The following is a 16,296-nucleotide window of genomic DNA, read 5'->3' on the forward strand; positions in this document are numbered from 1 at the left end:
CCGGTCTTCTTGTGGAGTTCCTGCGGCGAGTTGGTGACCGTTTCTGCAGAAGCTGCCAGAAGAGCAGTGTCACTGCGCCCAAGTTTATCCTGGCCAGGCGAGAGAGTCGGTGCACTCTTAATGACGCAGAACACGCGGATGGAAAACCTCAGGCGCTTCGCGTTCACGCCTCGGCTGCAGCGGAGGCTGTGTCGGGAGCCCTTGCACTACATTCGCGGGCAACAAAGCGGCCGCCCTTGAGGCCCGACAACAACCGACGCTCACGATTCCTCCCTTCGCGTCGAGGCTTCTGGCCGGCCCGCAGGGACGCCCTTTAGTTGCAGGGCGCCCGATTCGGCCCGCCGCGAAACACAGGCCGCGTGGCCGCATAACAGTGCGTGTCTGCCCCGAGCCCATACGACGGCCGCCAGGAGAAAGGGGGGCGGGGAGAGAGTGGGGCGCACATGGTCTTACGGCGCGGCCGCTCCTTGGCGCATTCGACCCACGCGCCTCTTTCGGATGACTGCCGACAGCTGAGAGGAGCGGCGACGACGTGCGGTGAGTCCCACCGGCGTGTACTCGGTGCGACGACGGTCCGGGGACCAACTGCGAGCTCCTCAGCGTTGACGACTGCTTTCGATGCACGCGACTGGACGCGCAGCGGAAGCACGCGACAAGGCTGAGTCTGCAGCGCTCGCCAATCCCTCGACTGCCGGGGATTAATTTGAGCGGTCCCTTCAGCAACACCGGGCAGAGCAGTAGGCTTGGTGAGTGTGCACTGGCGCGGAGCGTCTGCAACAAAGTATGCAACTCTGCAGTGGAAACTGTCGCTTCCACCGAAAAGTTGCCGTGTGGTGCACGTTCATGTCATGTCATGTGATACCGTGTGAAGTGTTTTGTAAATCCAACGACGGTTCACTGCGGTCCCATCCCAGTAGTTAACGTTTTCTTTGAGCTTTTAATCGGCAAGGTTATAATGACGTTTCGCCAGCGCACTTTTTCGACACACGCCAGAGAAAGTAGAAGTTGAAGCCATTAATTTGTCTGCTACAAGTCTGGTCGTATTACATGTCTTGAGTTCTTCGCACATGTTTTGCCTTTTTTTTTCGTGCTGTAACCTTTCGCTTGGGGGTGTTACTATGCAAGTGCCTGTCCTTCTTTATGTTGCAAAGCTCAAATTGAACAAAAACAAATGAGGACTGTCCACAACGGAGCTGAGGAGCTTTGATTCTGTGCATATAATATCTGAAACGTGGGTTTCAAGAAAGTGCTTCGACATAGCGCACTGGCCCGCACACCAAATCAGGCATCGAAAGCCGCGCTCCGAGAAGATGCGGAGAGCGCGGGAAAAATAAGTTGCTGCTGCCTTGCGCGTACAGTGGCACGGGCTTGTCTCTGGCAAAGCGCAGTCATTTATTCCATCGAGTTTTTCCTGACACGGCTAGCGAATAATGCTGGCATCTCTCAAGTGCTCAATCCCTCACACCAGGCGGGCCCAACGGTTTAATTGTTTTTATCGAACTGAATTGATGTTTTTTGTTTTCAATGGTAAGATTTGAGACCTTGGAAACTGGAAATTTTATTACGAGTGTACTGCTCGGCGGTCATTCACGTTGCGAAAATGCGTCTTCTATAGAGCGTATATGGGCCTGTGATGCAGCGTGAGCGCACTAGACTGTGATTCCCAGCTCCCAAGGACTTGAACCACGACTCCTTGGCCGCTGATCACGCCTATACTGTAGCACTGGCAGTAACGGGTGTCGCGAATAAGTCACCTACGCATGAGCTGAGAGTGCTTCTGCAAATCAGGCGACTGCGGGCAAGAAGAATGTGAGCGTTTACTGACGCGACCAGAACAGCGTGAAACTTTCGGTTGTTCTTGCGCTGCTATTGACAGCTTTGTCACTTATCGCAATAGGCGCCGTGCGCGAAAGCAGAACTGTTCGGAATATTTCTACCTCTATGATACGTCTCCGAAAACGATTGCGGCGCGGCACATCTGGGTGATGCACACTGCGTCGAAAGCAGCCCAGTCGCTGACTGAATTCATTGATGATGAGCGCTTACACGATTGCGAACATCCGTAGAGAGCCTCTTTTGGTTGGCTGGATCGGGTATTACTAACGATACGGCGGCAGGTCGCAGAGACCGTTGCGGCGGGCCTCCATGCGATTTTCACCTCCAGACACTTTTTCAAAGGTTAGCCGTCCCCATGGTAGAGCATATATCATTGCGTATGGTTCTCAGGCAGGTGCACATTCACTTTACCTCCGTCGGTGGCCCCCTTTCGTCCTCTATGCGCCTCAGTGCTGCGAGCACCAGCTCATCACGTGCAGCGCATGGCGAGAAAGATGTGTTCTAATTTTCTCGATGCTCGGGATTATTCTGTGGAGCATTTTTCTCACTAAATGCCTTACATGACTAGTGTACCGGGTGTTTTACCTGAGGTGTTCTGCAGTTTTTTAAAAATAAGTTTTTTGAGTTAGAAGAGCATTTTTTTCAGCATTGTCAGCGGTGTAACGCATCAGAATGCAGCTAAGACGTCCTAACTAGTCGGTTGGCTAACTAACACTGAATAGTTAACTTTTTAACTACTACCGTTAGTCTCCTTCTTCACTGAGAGGCAGCCCACCGTAAGTAATATTCATATCAGTTTTTGAAATTTCCAAAACGCGCAGTTGCCCTCGGCGCTGTGGACGAACAAATTTTGGCCATTTCGACGTGTTACGTGCACTGGAGAGGTTGCTTTGCCTGCAAGCTTCTCGAAAGCGCATGCATTTTGGCACGATGTAAGCAAAATTTGTTCGGCCGTAGCGCTGAGGGTAACTGCGTTTTGGAAAAAAATTGATATGGATATTACTTACGGGGGCTACATGCGTCTCAGTAAATAAGGGGACTAACAGTAACAGTTAAAAAGTTGGCTATTCAGTGTTACTTAGCCGGCCTATACTAGCTAGCGCTTTTTAGCTGTATTCTGACGCCCTACGCCGCTGACGATGCTACGCCGAAAAAAGCACTCTTCTAACTCTAAATTTAAAAATTGCAGAACATCTTCGGTGAAACACCCGTATAGTAACAGCAGCTGGATGCAAGGCTGGTTCCACGTACGAAACTGACTAGAAATATCGTATACCAGACGGATTCTGCTTACAATGGGCGAACAGAGACTGACATAGCAATGCGTGTGACGGCCAGACGAGTGCGTTTGCGATGAAATTAAATTGACTGCTGCTTACATTGCAAGCGATGGCTAAGGAAATGTGGCATTCACTGCGATATGCCGTTTCACTGCTGACAAACAGCACTTCGCCTCACGCAGTGCGAGACACGAAAGCGTTCAACTTTTGCATGACTGCGTTGTGAGCTGTTTCAAGGTGAACGTGCAATGCGAAATTCACGGCTATACTTTAAGCTTTGGCAGAAAAGACTGGTCGTTGTGTCCGCAGGAAGCGAAAATTTACTTCGTTAAGATTAGATGTGAAACTCGTGGGCTTTATAACAGTGCTTTCAACGGGGATCAAGTTTCATTCGTTTTAATAGTTCTTTCCACTACAAGGAATTTCGTTACACCAAGGTTTAAGTCGGTGTACTTGGATGATAATCGCGCCCCGCTTAGGCAGAGGCGCTTCCGTCATACGGCTTTACGAGGCCTTTGTGCAGACGTTGGCTTACTTATTTTTTCCGAGATGACGTTTACGCAATGCATGTTTACACATTTAGCTTTTATTTGTCCATTACTGTTCTCTCACAGCTAAGAAATGCATCCAAGAGGGGGGTGGGTGAGAGGTGTAAAAACGCCATGAATTAACGGTTTTGGCTGCAGCAGAGAGGCATACAAAATCCAGCGAGTGTCCGTAAAACGACCGACATTGCTTAAAATTTTGCGATTTGAGTTACAGAAGCGTAAAAATGTGCTGTTGCTTGTGTGAATAACATATATGTTGCACTCGACCAGGGCTCGAGCAGGTAAGAAAGCAGATCTCTTCTAGACGTATCGATGCCTACACCTCACGAACATGGTTGATGCGACCGGAGGACGAAGTCGAGCCCGCTTATAACGAACCCGATGCTCACGCAGATTGCGCTCGTTGTATGCGAGGGTCGTAGAAAGTGGACTTTCCATTTTACAGCCAAAAATGCAAAGAAAGACACAATTAAGTGACGCCTATTTCTTAAAGAATGCGCGTCTGCTGGACGCTGTTACGGCGCTTTTCAAGCTCGCCAGCGTGGTCATGTTCCCCTCGCAGCTGGCGCTAGGTCGGCCTCCTCGTCATCGTCTCGTTAATTTTCTTGGCAGTTAATGGGGAGTGCTTATAATTCGCCTACTGTACTTAGTCGGTGTATGGCATTGCGATGTCGGCGTCATCGCCTTCGCAAACCAAATCATCGTAAACGACTTCATACCCGGCCAGCTTTGCATGAACGACACATTGCCACAAATCCAAGTGCGTCTGAACTCATGGGTGTTTGACTGCGTTCTCCGACGTTCCCGGTGCCCGACTGAAGCAATTCGTGATGCACTCCACAGCAGTCAATTCCACCCAAGCGGCTTTAATCATTCTGGCGGCGGCGAACAAGGAGACCCTAACCGGGACGTCGGCACCTGGTCTCTAAATTGCTACCAGCATACGCTGTGGCGCGCCACCAATAGGGTGTCTAGTGTTCCTGTATTTGCTTCCGCAGGGAGCTGCGGGAGCAAATATAGGAACACTCAGATCACCTGTAGGTACTCTTGGTGTTCCCATATATGCTTGCGCTATATATGCGCATGCCGAGCGGCTGGTCTTCGCGTCTCATTCGGTGGCAGAGGAACTCGGTCACCGCAGTCAGAGGGGACCGCACGTGATGCTCCGCATGGTTGTCAACCAAGAGCAGGAGCTTTTTTTTTTTTTTCAGCGCTCGAAATGAATAAACCACTCAGCGAGCAGTCGCGCGTGATTCCAATACCCGCTTCTAAACTAATCGCTATAGTGGCACGCCAGTCGAATGAACAAAAGTCGTTTGTCATCCATGTCTTCGTGTTGTGCTCGTTCGTATAAGCGAGCGTTTGGTATAACTGTGGCTGTTATAAGTGGGCTCGAATGTAATTAATCGCGAAGTGTAACATCGGGGTATAATTAGGAGTATAAATAAAACGAGATATTTTGTGCTGTGCAGCTAAAGATTAATTCTTAAGGTTAGCTTCCACTGCTGTCGGTTAGGTATAGTAAGTTGGAACGGAGTTATTCCGAACCAGTCGTGAGGTAGTAATTAAAGTTTCGTGAGTATAGAATCTTTTGCCGATGTAGCGCATTCTAACTTGAAGTTTATGAGTGTTTTAATAGCAACGACTTTAAGGAGTTGTTTGACTAAAAGCATTGTTTTTTATATTTGTTTTATTTCCTTCTTTGACTTCCTTATGCCGCCGTGCTTTCGAATGTACTGGAATTGTTTTTGTTTTGTTTTTTTTTGCCCACGAGTGCAGGCTAATTATGGTGGCTGCTTACCGTGTGCGGACTAGCTGTGTGCAGCCGGAATGCGCACTATGATCTTCTAGCGAACTTTCACAATATGGGCAAGCACTGTAAAGCAAACATTTGTGGTTTTGGGAAGAGGATAAACTCATCTTGGGGGGGGGGGGGGGGGTGCGTTAGCTGCACTATCATGGCTGCCGTTCAAAACGAAACAGCAGATATAATGTGCATTCGAGTTAAGTGTGTCCACAAATGTGTAGTTGCGGCGTCTTTCCTTCGCAGGAGACACAAGTTCGTAGAGAGTAAGGAACAAAAAAAAAAAGAACGGCAGATACACTTAAGAGAGCTATAGATGTGGGAATGCGAAAGCATTACTCTCTCTGGGTGCACTGGCACCCACCCCACACACACACCACCCACACACAAGCGCGTATGACACCACCCGGAACGCTGTACGATGAACAGTTGCATCACAATTTCGATACGAAAATTGGTTTTTGAGGAACAGAAATGGCGCAGTAACCGTTACAAATTGTTACATATGCCGGGAATTTCAGACGGGTAGCGTTTTATATTGAAACGGGAAGACGGTCCCGCCCAAAGCAAACCACGCCTGGTCGGAGAGAGCTCCAGGAACACCGCCCGGCGGGCTCCAATCTTTACAGGCATTTGAAATACCACCAGGGTTTTTGGAGTACATGCGCAGTTTCCGAGCATATACAGAAACCCCTTCGATCGAGGCAATCGATATAACTGAATTGGTTATGACGCATACGCGTTACCTGAGTCCACTGCAGAAAAAAAAGAACGGCATATCACCCGCGCCTAACAGGCACTTACTTCCAAGGTGCCAGTTAAATAGCCATGCAATTAGCTTCCGGGGCAGGTGGCGCCAGCGCCTCCTCTATTTTTTGTAAAAATAGAGAAGGCACTGGTGGCGCAGTCCGTATGGGCGCAAAAAAAAAAAATCTAGCGCGGAGAGGTATTCGAAAGAGAGAGAAATTGCAAAGATGCGTACGTAAACTTAACTGTTGTTGCGCTCTTTCAGCAAAATGAAAAAAAAAAACAGTGCTTTCGGTAATTGAATGGAGAGAGAGAGGGAGCAGGAGTAGGGGGCTAACCAGCTTACAAGCGCGTAACTAACGCTCTGGCTGGCATACAGCCCAGATGAACAGTTTATCTTAACGCAAGTTAATAAACTCAGACAGGCAAACTTTACTATAATGTAGCACTCCAACAGCTTCTGCAGGGGACTCTCTCATACGACAGCCTCATCTGGCAGTGGGTGGTTGCTTTCTGAGACGCCCGATTTCGTTGCGCCGATTTCGGGGCACTTTTTTTGTCCGGGCAGGGCACCTTGCCTTTTTGCGAATTTACGCTGCAATTACGCTGAACAGCCTGCGTGCTCTACAGCAACGAACTTTTAATTGACAAGTTGCAGAACTGTCCTATAAGTAATGAAGGCAACGCTCAGTAAATCTGTGATGTCAGCGGGCTCGGTCGATAGCAAATGATCACACTTTTCGGAACCTCCGCGCGGGCCGAGTTGGCCTTGGGAAAGGAAAAAATGAAAATAGAGAAAAGAAACGGGTCGTGTGAATCGGAAGGCAATATGCGCCTCTTCCCGTTCCCGCTGCTGGCGACGCGAAATGGTGCAGCAGTTCACTTGGGAACTTGCGCTACCTGGCTGCCTCTCCTTCGTTTTGTCGCCCTCGAAAGGAGCAGGCTGGCGCGCAGGCACTGTCCCGGCCTTTTGCTTTCGGGCTTGCGAGGCACACGACGTTTCGATATACAAGGTTCGACGTGCCGTCCAGGCGCGCTGGTGGCAGTTGTAGCATACGCTGTATACACCTATCCGGAATAGGCTCCGCTGAGCATACCACTTTGTTACGATTTTCTCGAAACGTTCCTGGACATGATTCGGAGATGAATTCAAAGTGTTTGCTTGCCTTTTCTTCTTCTGGTAGAGAAAATGTATAAGAGACGCCTAAAGGTTACCCTCGCATTTGCAAATACATACATACATACATACATACATACATACATACATACATACATACATACATACATACATACATACATACATACATACATACATACATACATACATACATACATACATACATACATACATACATACATACATACATACATACATACATACATACATACATACATACATACATGCATGCAGACACACACACACACACACACACACACACACACACACACACACACACACACACACACACACACACACACACACACACACACACACACACACACACACATACATACATACATACATACATACATACATACATACATACACTACATGATCACGAGTTCCGCTGGGCGCTGTTTTTTCTTTTTGTTCTTTTCTCTCGTCTTGGGGTAGTCTATAGACTGCATTCTAATAATGAACTATAGTGAACTAAATTTCATTATTCTATCTTGTATTTTGTTCGTTACAAACATACAGAAATTGCTGAGTGTCTGTCTTTTACTTCGCGCCAAATTCCAGAGCAACCAATGTCAACCTTTCTTATTGCGACCAGTATGGTGATATGAAGGCTGCCCAACGATTACTCTATGAATTATAAAAGGATCCGTTCGCATATGTGTCCTGCGAGGCTCCAAGAGAAAGTTTTCGAGTGAGCTCGAGGGCCTGCGCTTTTATGCGAGAAAGTTTTCTTCACAACACGCAAGAGGGCACGAGCTTCAGCATTTGCACAGGCACTGTCGTGATGCGCGACGTTCGTGCACCTTGAAGAATTCCTAGCGGTCGAAATCAATCCGAAGCACGTCGCCTCTCATAATCCACGCGCAGAGTCGAGAAGTTAAACCCGCATATCTTACATACCGAAAACCGCAGCCATTAAAAGTGCTACTGAGAATGCACATTCTGGAACCGCGCACTGTGTCCAGCCTAAATGCCACCATGTCACGTTCAACTGGTTACCTATAAAGAGCAATATTCCATACTGGTAGCCGCCGCGGTGGTTCAGTATAGTTACGGCGCTCGGCTGCTGATCCGAAAGACGCGGATACGATCCCGGCCGCGGCCGTCGAATTTCGATAGAGGCGAAATTCTAGAGGCCCGTGTGCTGTGCGATGTCAGTGCACGTTAAAGAATCCCAGGTGGTCGAAATTTCCGGAGCCCTTCAGTACGGCATCCCTCATAGCCTGAGTCGCTTTGGGACGTTAAACCCCCGTAAAATCAAACCATTCCATACTGCCTGTGCATTCGATGTAATTATTATCGATGCGGCATCATAAACGACCGGCACTACGGACACGAATCGACGAACCCGCGCGAGCCCCGACTGTGTTTGCACTGAGAGCACAAAAGCTTCTGGCTCAGGAAATCCCGCCCAGACGGACAGCTCCTCGACCTCCGCGGAGCGGAGCGCCCTTTTCCCAACAGTCAAGGTGAGCCTAATAGCAGGCCGCGACAAACAGTTCTCAGTCGCGCGGGGCCGTCCTTGCTAAGACAAAACACCGAGATAGATCCGCCACGGGACGGCGGTCATTGTCCGGCGCGGATGCATATGACGCCGGGGCCCGCAGAAGCGGCCGTTCAGCATCGGCGGCTCTGCGAACGCCGCCCGATGACCTTCGAGGGATACGCGCTCCCCACAAAGATGGGCGCGCTCCTGCTCCGAGCAGCGGGGCGCGCACCTTCGAAAAGCGTTGCGCCACTGGCCTCGGCGCCACTTGCAGCGGCTTCTCTGGAGAGCGCGACGCACGTGTCCGCATATGCGCAATTAGAGGACTCCGGCACGACGACTGAGTTGGGCAAAGACCACGCGACAAAAGCCTGCTGAGGTGAAGGACTTCTCTCCCTTCCGAGCGTATAGAGGCTCAGGCTATCGTCTTTTGACAACCCCGCGAAGAAACAGCGTGCTTCGTCAACTCGGATTAGTGACACACGCGAGTGACCGTTATGTCTCAACCCCTGTGGCCCGCCCCACAAGGACGCAACGAGGCTTTCGCCGCCGGAAGAAGGGTGCGAAGAAGTGTCGCCACCGCGGCCACTCCTCGCCCTGCGCCCCCGCGGCGCCCGCCTGGTTACCCTGCGCTCCATTTTGGTGCTTTGCGCTTCATCGGGCAGTCTGCCGTTTGCCGAGAGAGCTCGCTGGCGCGGAACACACCGTCGTTCCCATGGCTGTGCGCGTTACAGGGCGCCGGTTTTACAAGGTTGGTTCGCTCCGGTGCCTCTCCTGTCTCCGGACCATGGCTTCCAAGGTCGGATGGGAAGACCGTACCTCGTCCTCGCCTCCTGCATCTCGATCGCACGGAAGCCGGTGCGCCGTCCAGTGTTCGCGATAACGGCGGCATGCGGATTCCAGGAGAAAGTGCCATAGGACCAAACGCTTCGTTTGCGTTGTGCAAGCGTATACAGTGTCCTGAAAAGAAACTGGACCCAATTATTTATTCGTTCGTTTAACCGTAAAAATTTACACCAGTTAATTCAGGCGCAATGTTCCGTGATTTATGTGTGGCATGATCGTTAACAGAAAATCGCCTTCCTTAATTATGGCCGGCAGAGGAGTCCTGCACGTGATTTCGGTATACGCGGACACTGTGCAAACATTAACAGACTCTCCGCGCATTTCTTCGTCAAACAAGACAACATTCCCTTCCTGAAACCGAATGTTCTACATCTTCATCCCACTTTCTTAGGTTATGCTCAATGACAGACTCATCAAATTAGAGAAAAATAATGGCGATTACACCCGTGGTAATGCAGTTGATCAGCCCTATACAGCCTAACCCCATTGAGCCTTTTCGGCTGACGCATTTGCTTTGAATGGTGGTGCCCCGCATGACTGAGTGATGTTGTTGCTTCTGTATTGAGAGAGTTGCTCTGGCCTCCCGCGTAAGTGCAGTGTTCAGAGCTCGACGTTTCTCCTCGGCTACATTCACGGCCCTCCCTGAGCACGACTAAGGAGCCAGGTCACCGTTGGCGGATTTATAACTGCGGCGGCTGCTGCTGTGCAGGATATCACGCCATTCAATGCTTTCAGGATGTTATCTTGAGCTGCGTTTCAAGGCGTTCTGTCTTGCTGCGGCCGCGTGCCCGACCTGATGACGACGAAGTTAAAGTGAGGCGCCGGCTATATGTGCACGAGGTGATCGCGTAATCGCCGAGCAGTGGGCTACTACTGCTCCTGTATACGCGGAGGTCGGGAACCCTCGCTTTAACAACTAGCGCTGTTAAAAAAAAAGAAATAAAAATCAGTGGACGATAGCAATGAGACCAGAGCAGTGACGGTGGATTACAGAAACGCGACTGGACCGTGACGTCTAGGATAAGTGTAGGTCTGGAAAAGAAGCGAGGAAAAGTTGCAAGGAAGAATCAGGACACCCTGTTAGCGCAAAGTGAAAAAGTTCAACTTACAGACTTCTGCTGTCGGTAGCTCGGGATACTGGAACAGCTAGAATTTCCGAAGACAACACTTCATCAACAGTTCAGTCTGCAACTGAAGTAGGCGGTCAGATAACTGGAAAGGACTAAGACTCTTTCGAGAAAGAAGCGTAGTAATTAGGAAACGCCCGAACCTAGCTGTGGAATACCAAAGATCAATCATGGTTAAAGAACTGTTAAAAGATGTCAACATGGAAAAGACTCGGAAGGCGTACACCTGTTGCAAAACCGAAAGCAGCAGGTGAAAACTATACGCATTAGCAGAAATCAAATAAACGCAATAAAAGATATAGACATCAACGTCATTAGCATATAAAACAAGATTGAGAAAAAATTGTACATATAAAATGTTTACAGCTGATCAACCGGGGAATATCCGAAGCTCTGGCAAAAATTGGCGCCGCAGAAGCGGAGATTCCGCCGGCCGCGAACTTGCGATTTCGCCGTGGCGGTGCTCCGAGGAGGCACATTGGAACAGCCCAGAATATCCTGCAGTCTGTCAGAGACATCACCACCACCACCCAATTAGCAAGCACAGGCCTCTGTTGCTCTCCAAATAAATTGGAACTCTTGCAGCTGAAACCCCTGCCCGGTGACCCCCCCATTGAACTGCACATGTTCGGGAATCCAGTGCCCATTGTGTCTCAGGTGAAGATTCTCGGCCTTCTCATTAACAACACACTCGATGCTACCCCCACCCTTCAGCTCTTGCAAAGACAGGCCAAACAGGTGGCTGCACTAATCAAGCGGCTGGCAGCACGCAATCATGGGCTGTCTGAACGCGAGACCCTCAATTTGACAAATGCATTAATCATCAGCCGCATTACATACCACCTCCCATACCACATGCTCACTCTGCGCCAAACACGACAGGCAGACATCCTAATACGCACGGCTGTCACCTCCGCCCTACGTCTTCCACAGACGGCTAGCACGAAACGCCTCCTGGCCACTGGTACCCACAACACCGTGATCGAATTAATAGAGGCTCAACGCACCAACCAATTAGTCCGTCTGAGTCGCAGGGAAACAGGACAATGCCTACTGCGACAGCTCCGTCTCAATCCACCCATTCCAACCCCAACAAGTCCTACACCTTACATGATTTCTCTGCGCACGCAGGACCACATATATCAGAAGCCCCTACCGCGCAATATTAGCGCTAGCCTCGATCAGGGTGGGCGGCAGGCTCGAGCGAGCTATTACAATAAAACATACAGCAACCGCTCCGATATACTTTATGACGACGTGGCAGAAAATTCTAAAGTAGGATTCTTCACGGCAGTCGCAGCCTATGAAGACGGCACTATGGGGGCCGCCGCCACTATCCGAACTATAATTCACCTGCAGTGGCGGGAGGAGCCGTCATCGCACTTGCGCTGGCCCACTCCAAAATTGACAAAAACATAACCGAAATTTCCACAAATTCCCAGGCCGCATACCGCCACTACCTAAAGGGCGTGGCAACGCCGGCCACACACCGTATTCTTGCCACAGCCACCTCTCTCGACCGAACGGTTACTCTGTCGTGGATCCCTGGGCATGCCTCGATCCCCGGTAATGAGCGCGTTCATGCGCTGGCCCGAGAACTCTCCTCGTGGACCCCGGACGATCAGGCACCAAACCCTACGCAAGAGGCCCCATCGGTCCTTTATACATATCATCAAATCACCCTATTCTACAAACTCAGCCGCATGGCATTACCACCACCCCACAGTACTTTGTCGCCCTTATCCAGCGCCACACGGCGACAATTACAGACGGGCTGCTTTATTTCACCCTACCGTCTCTCATGCTTTCACTCCACCTTTCCTCCTCATTGTAACACCTGTGGCGTGCCCAGATCCACCCTTTTTCACTACCTTTGGGAATATCCTTCCCCGCAGGCAGTACCCCCATCCCCAATCCCACTCATTCTTCCTGGGAGGCTGCTTTACGGACCGCTCAGCCCGCCGCCCAGAAATGGCTGGTGGATCGGGCCTTATGTGAGGCACAAGCCCGTAGACTCCTGGACCTGTAGGAGACCACCCTGGAAGATTTTTCTTTCTTTTTTTTTCTTATAATAAAAGTTGTTTGCAACCATCCTTCCTCCTCGGTAAACTGTGTCTGAGATACGATCTCACATGGCCCGTAAGACAAATAGTGTGTGTAGCGAGGGGCTTGAAAAACCGCTGGTGTGTTCTGTGCCGCATACGTTACGTACCTCACGCTCTTGCATTCATCGCTACAAGATTTGAAGGTTAAGTTTGCACTCTAGTTGTTTTATTTTACCCTGGCTACAAGAAAATCATTTTTGACGCCATCAGCAGCAGTGCACTTCATGTCTTGCATCAAATAGTTAATAAGAATAAATAATGTGCATAAATTTAAAGCATAAGGAAAATAAACTCTGCATGTCAGTGCACTTTAAAGATCCCCAGGTGGTCAAAACTATTCCGGAGCCCTCCACTACGGCACCTCTTCATTTCTTCTTTCACTCCCTCCTTTATCCCTTCTCTTACGGCGCGGTTCAGGTGTCCAACGATAAATGAGACAGATACTGCGCCACTTCCTTTCCCCAAGAACCAATTATTATTATTATTATTATTATTATTATTATTATTATTATTATTATTATTATTATTATTATTATTATTATTATTATTATTATTATTATTATTATTATTATGTTTGCTGACAATGGCGGCAGCGAACGTTTATAGGTGGTGGTAGTGGTTTTTAAATTAAAATAATAGTAAAAAGGAAGGAAAAGATTTTTGCTAGCCCCGGCATTTGCCATCGATACTGAAACACCTGAGCTGGGGCAGCGGAAATAAAGGATAGGAGGCAGAATGGTGGAGAACAGACGGGACGTCAAACCCGTGTGTTCGAGGAATGCACAGAGGCTAACCGAGGTTCGCTCACGAGTGCGCGCACTGCCCTGCGGCCACAATAGCGTCTTGATGGAGTCTGGTGGTATGCCCAGCGCCCTATAGCCCGCGAGCATATCGCGACGAGCATCGGCGAACGCGGCACAGTGAAGGCGCAGGTGTTCTAGTGTTTCCACTTCACCGCATCCGTCACACACATCACTTTTTATCATCAACGTTATAACATCAACGTTTATACATAACTTCAGTTTCGAAACTCCTCGGCGCGCCCATGGGTAGGGGCCGGCCTGCCGCTGTTCCTGCCACCGTGGCGCTGCGGTCGACGGTTGAGCAAGCGTCGTCGGCTAGCCCTGAACGTTGCGCTTGCGCAGGGGGCTACGAGTAATAATAATAATAATAATTGGTTTTTGGGGAAAGAAAATGTCGCAGTATATCCCTCATATATTGGCGGACACCTGAACCGCGCCGTAAGGGAAGGAAAGGGATAAAGGAGGGAGTGAAAGAAGAAAGAGGTGCCGTAATGGAGGGCTCCGGAATAATTTCGACCACCCGGGGATCTTTAACGTGCGCTGACATCGCACAGCACACGGGCGCCTTAGCGTTTTGCCTCCGTAAAAACGCAGCCGCCGCGGTCGGGTTCGAACCCGGGAACTCCGGATCAGTAGCAGAGCGAGGTTAAGAAGCATAATAATAATAATAATTGGTTTTTTGGGGAAAGGAAATGGCACAGTATCTGTCTCATATATCGTAGGACACCTGAACCGCGCCGTATGGGAAGGGATAAGGGAGGGAGTGAAAGAGGAAAGGAACAAATAGGTCCGTAGTGGAGGGCTCCGGAATAATTTCGACCACCTGGGGATCTTTAACGTGCACTGACATCGTACAGCACACGGGCGCCTTAGCGTTTTTCCTCCATAAAAACGCGGCTGCCGCGGTCGGGTTCAGCAACCGATTCAGTTTTTTGTGGAAACACCTCTTACGTTGGTGGTGGTAGTGGTTTTATTAAAAATTATAGTAAAAAGGAAGGAAAAGATTTTTGCTAGCCCCGGCATCTGCCATCGATACTGAAGCACCTGAGCTGGGTCCGCGGAAATAAAGGACAGCAGGCAGAATGGCGAAATGAAATGAAATAGGTGAGGGGGACAGGAAGAGAGGATAGGGGGAGAAGTAATATATACAAACTATTTACACGATAAGAAATGTGTCCAGGTTGTGCGCGTGATTAGTTCATGTTGGAGGAATTAAACACACGCGCACAGCACTGTGTTGGCTACAACTGGAGTGGGGCGTCCAGTTATTAATCGTTCAAGGTAGAACTCGCGGAGCGTTCGGTCACTGCGTGTAACTACCTGACGGTGAACAGAGTTTTAAGGGAAAGGAAATGGCGCGGTATCTGTCTCACATATCGGCCGACACCTGAACCGCGCCGTAAGGGTAGGGATAAAGGAGGGACTGAGAGAAGAAAGAGGTGCCGTAGTGGAGGGCTCCGGAATAATTTGATCACCTGGGGATCTTTAACGTGCACTGATATCGCACAGCACACGGGCGCCTTAGCGTTTCGCCTCGATTCTTATTAACAGTTTGATGCAAGACATGAAGTGCACTGCTGCCGATGGCGTCAAAAATTGCTTTCTTGCAGCCAGGCTAAAATAAAAGAACTAGAGTGGCAACTCAGCCTTTAAATCTTGTAGCGCTCACTACAAAATAATGAGGTAACACATGCGGCACAGAACAGATTTATCAGCGGTAACCTTACGGCTGCAGACTTGGCGTACACGCAATTGGAATTTATGCGTAGGTTTGGCATCGATTCTTTCTTTTCGTACGAACAGCACGCGTTCTAGCGGCGTTGGCGTTCTTGTTTTCAACCGCATACTCCTGCGAGACCATCATGTTACCTACGATGCGCTTAGACGAGTGCTGGCGTTCGACTACACGTTTAACGCACTTCGCATGAGAATTCTTTGCATCTATGCACCTGCACATTCTAAATTGGTAAACTCACTATAAAGATCTAGACGTGTATTTTCTTGGAGGACGTAACGTTGTGATGTTGGGCGATTTAAACTGTGTGGTCGATACGGTCGCTGATGTGCAGGGCGCCGTTAGGGGTAGGCCAGGCCGGAATGCGCGCGAGTTGCGCCGCCTAGTGCACCAGTTTATGCTCACAGACGCTTATGAGCTCCTGTATGGCGGTGTCTGTGTGTGGACAGCGTCGCGGATTATTGTCGAGCAGGTTAGACAGGGCGTATGTTCCGACGGGCCTTTCGAGGACAGTGTGTGCTGCTAACGTAATGACGCTGCCATCCTCGCCGGTATACATATCATCAGACCATGGCCCCTTTCTTCTGTCACTCGGGGTTCCGGCGGCTGCTGTGTCTCGTCACAGACCATGGCGTTTGGATGGGCGCATCCTTCACGACGCCAGCACGAGATAAGGGCTAACGCGGACCGTGCGTTTTTATGCGTTGCATATTGCAATCAATCAGTTCAGCCCTTGCGCGCGGCCGGGCAGCCACCAAACCACGTGACGTGACGTCACGACAGCCGGAGGAAAAGCTGG

At 49.8% G+C, this 16,296-nt stretch overlaps 1 pseudogene across 1 annotated transcript in view; it reads left to right on the forward strand.

Moving 5' to 3' along the window:
• Positions 1–611: 611 nt before the first annotated feature.
• The window catches only part of LOC144136361 (cuticlin-3-like), a 43,397-nt pseudogene continuing 27,712 nt past the window's right edge, over positions 612–16,296 (forward strand). The window contains exon 1 of the transcript XR_013315600.1: positions 612–746. The product of XR_013315600.1 is annotated as a cuticlin-3-like (transcript). The remainder of the gene's footprint in view (positions 747–16,296) is intronic.

The sequence above is a fragment of the Amblyomma americanum genome, chromosome 1 (genome assembly GCF_052857255.1).
Source record: "Amblyomma americanum isolate KBUSLIRL-KWMA chromosome 1, ASM5285725v1, whole genome shotgun sequence".
NCBI classification, from domain to species: Eukaryota; Metazoa; Arthropoda; class Arachnida; order Ixodida; family Ixodidae; genus Amblyomma; species Amblyomma americanum.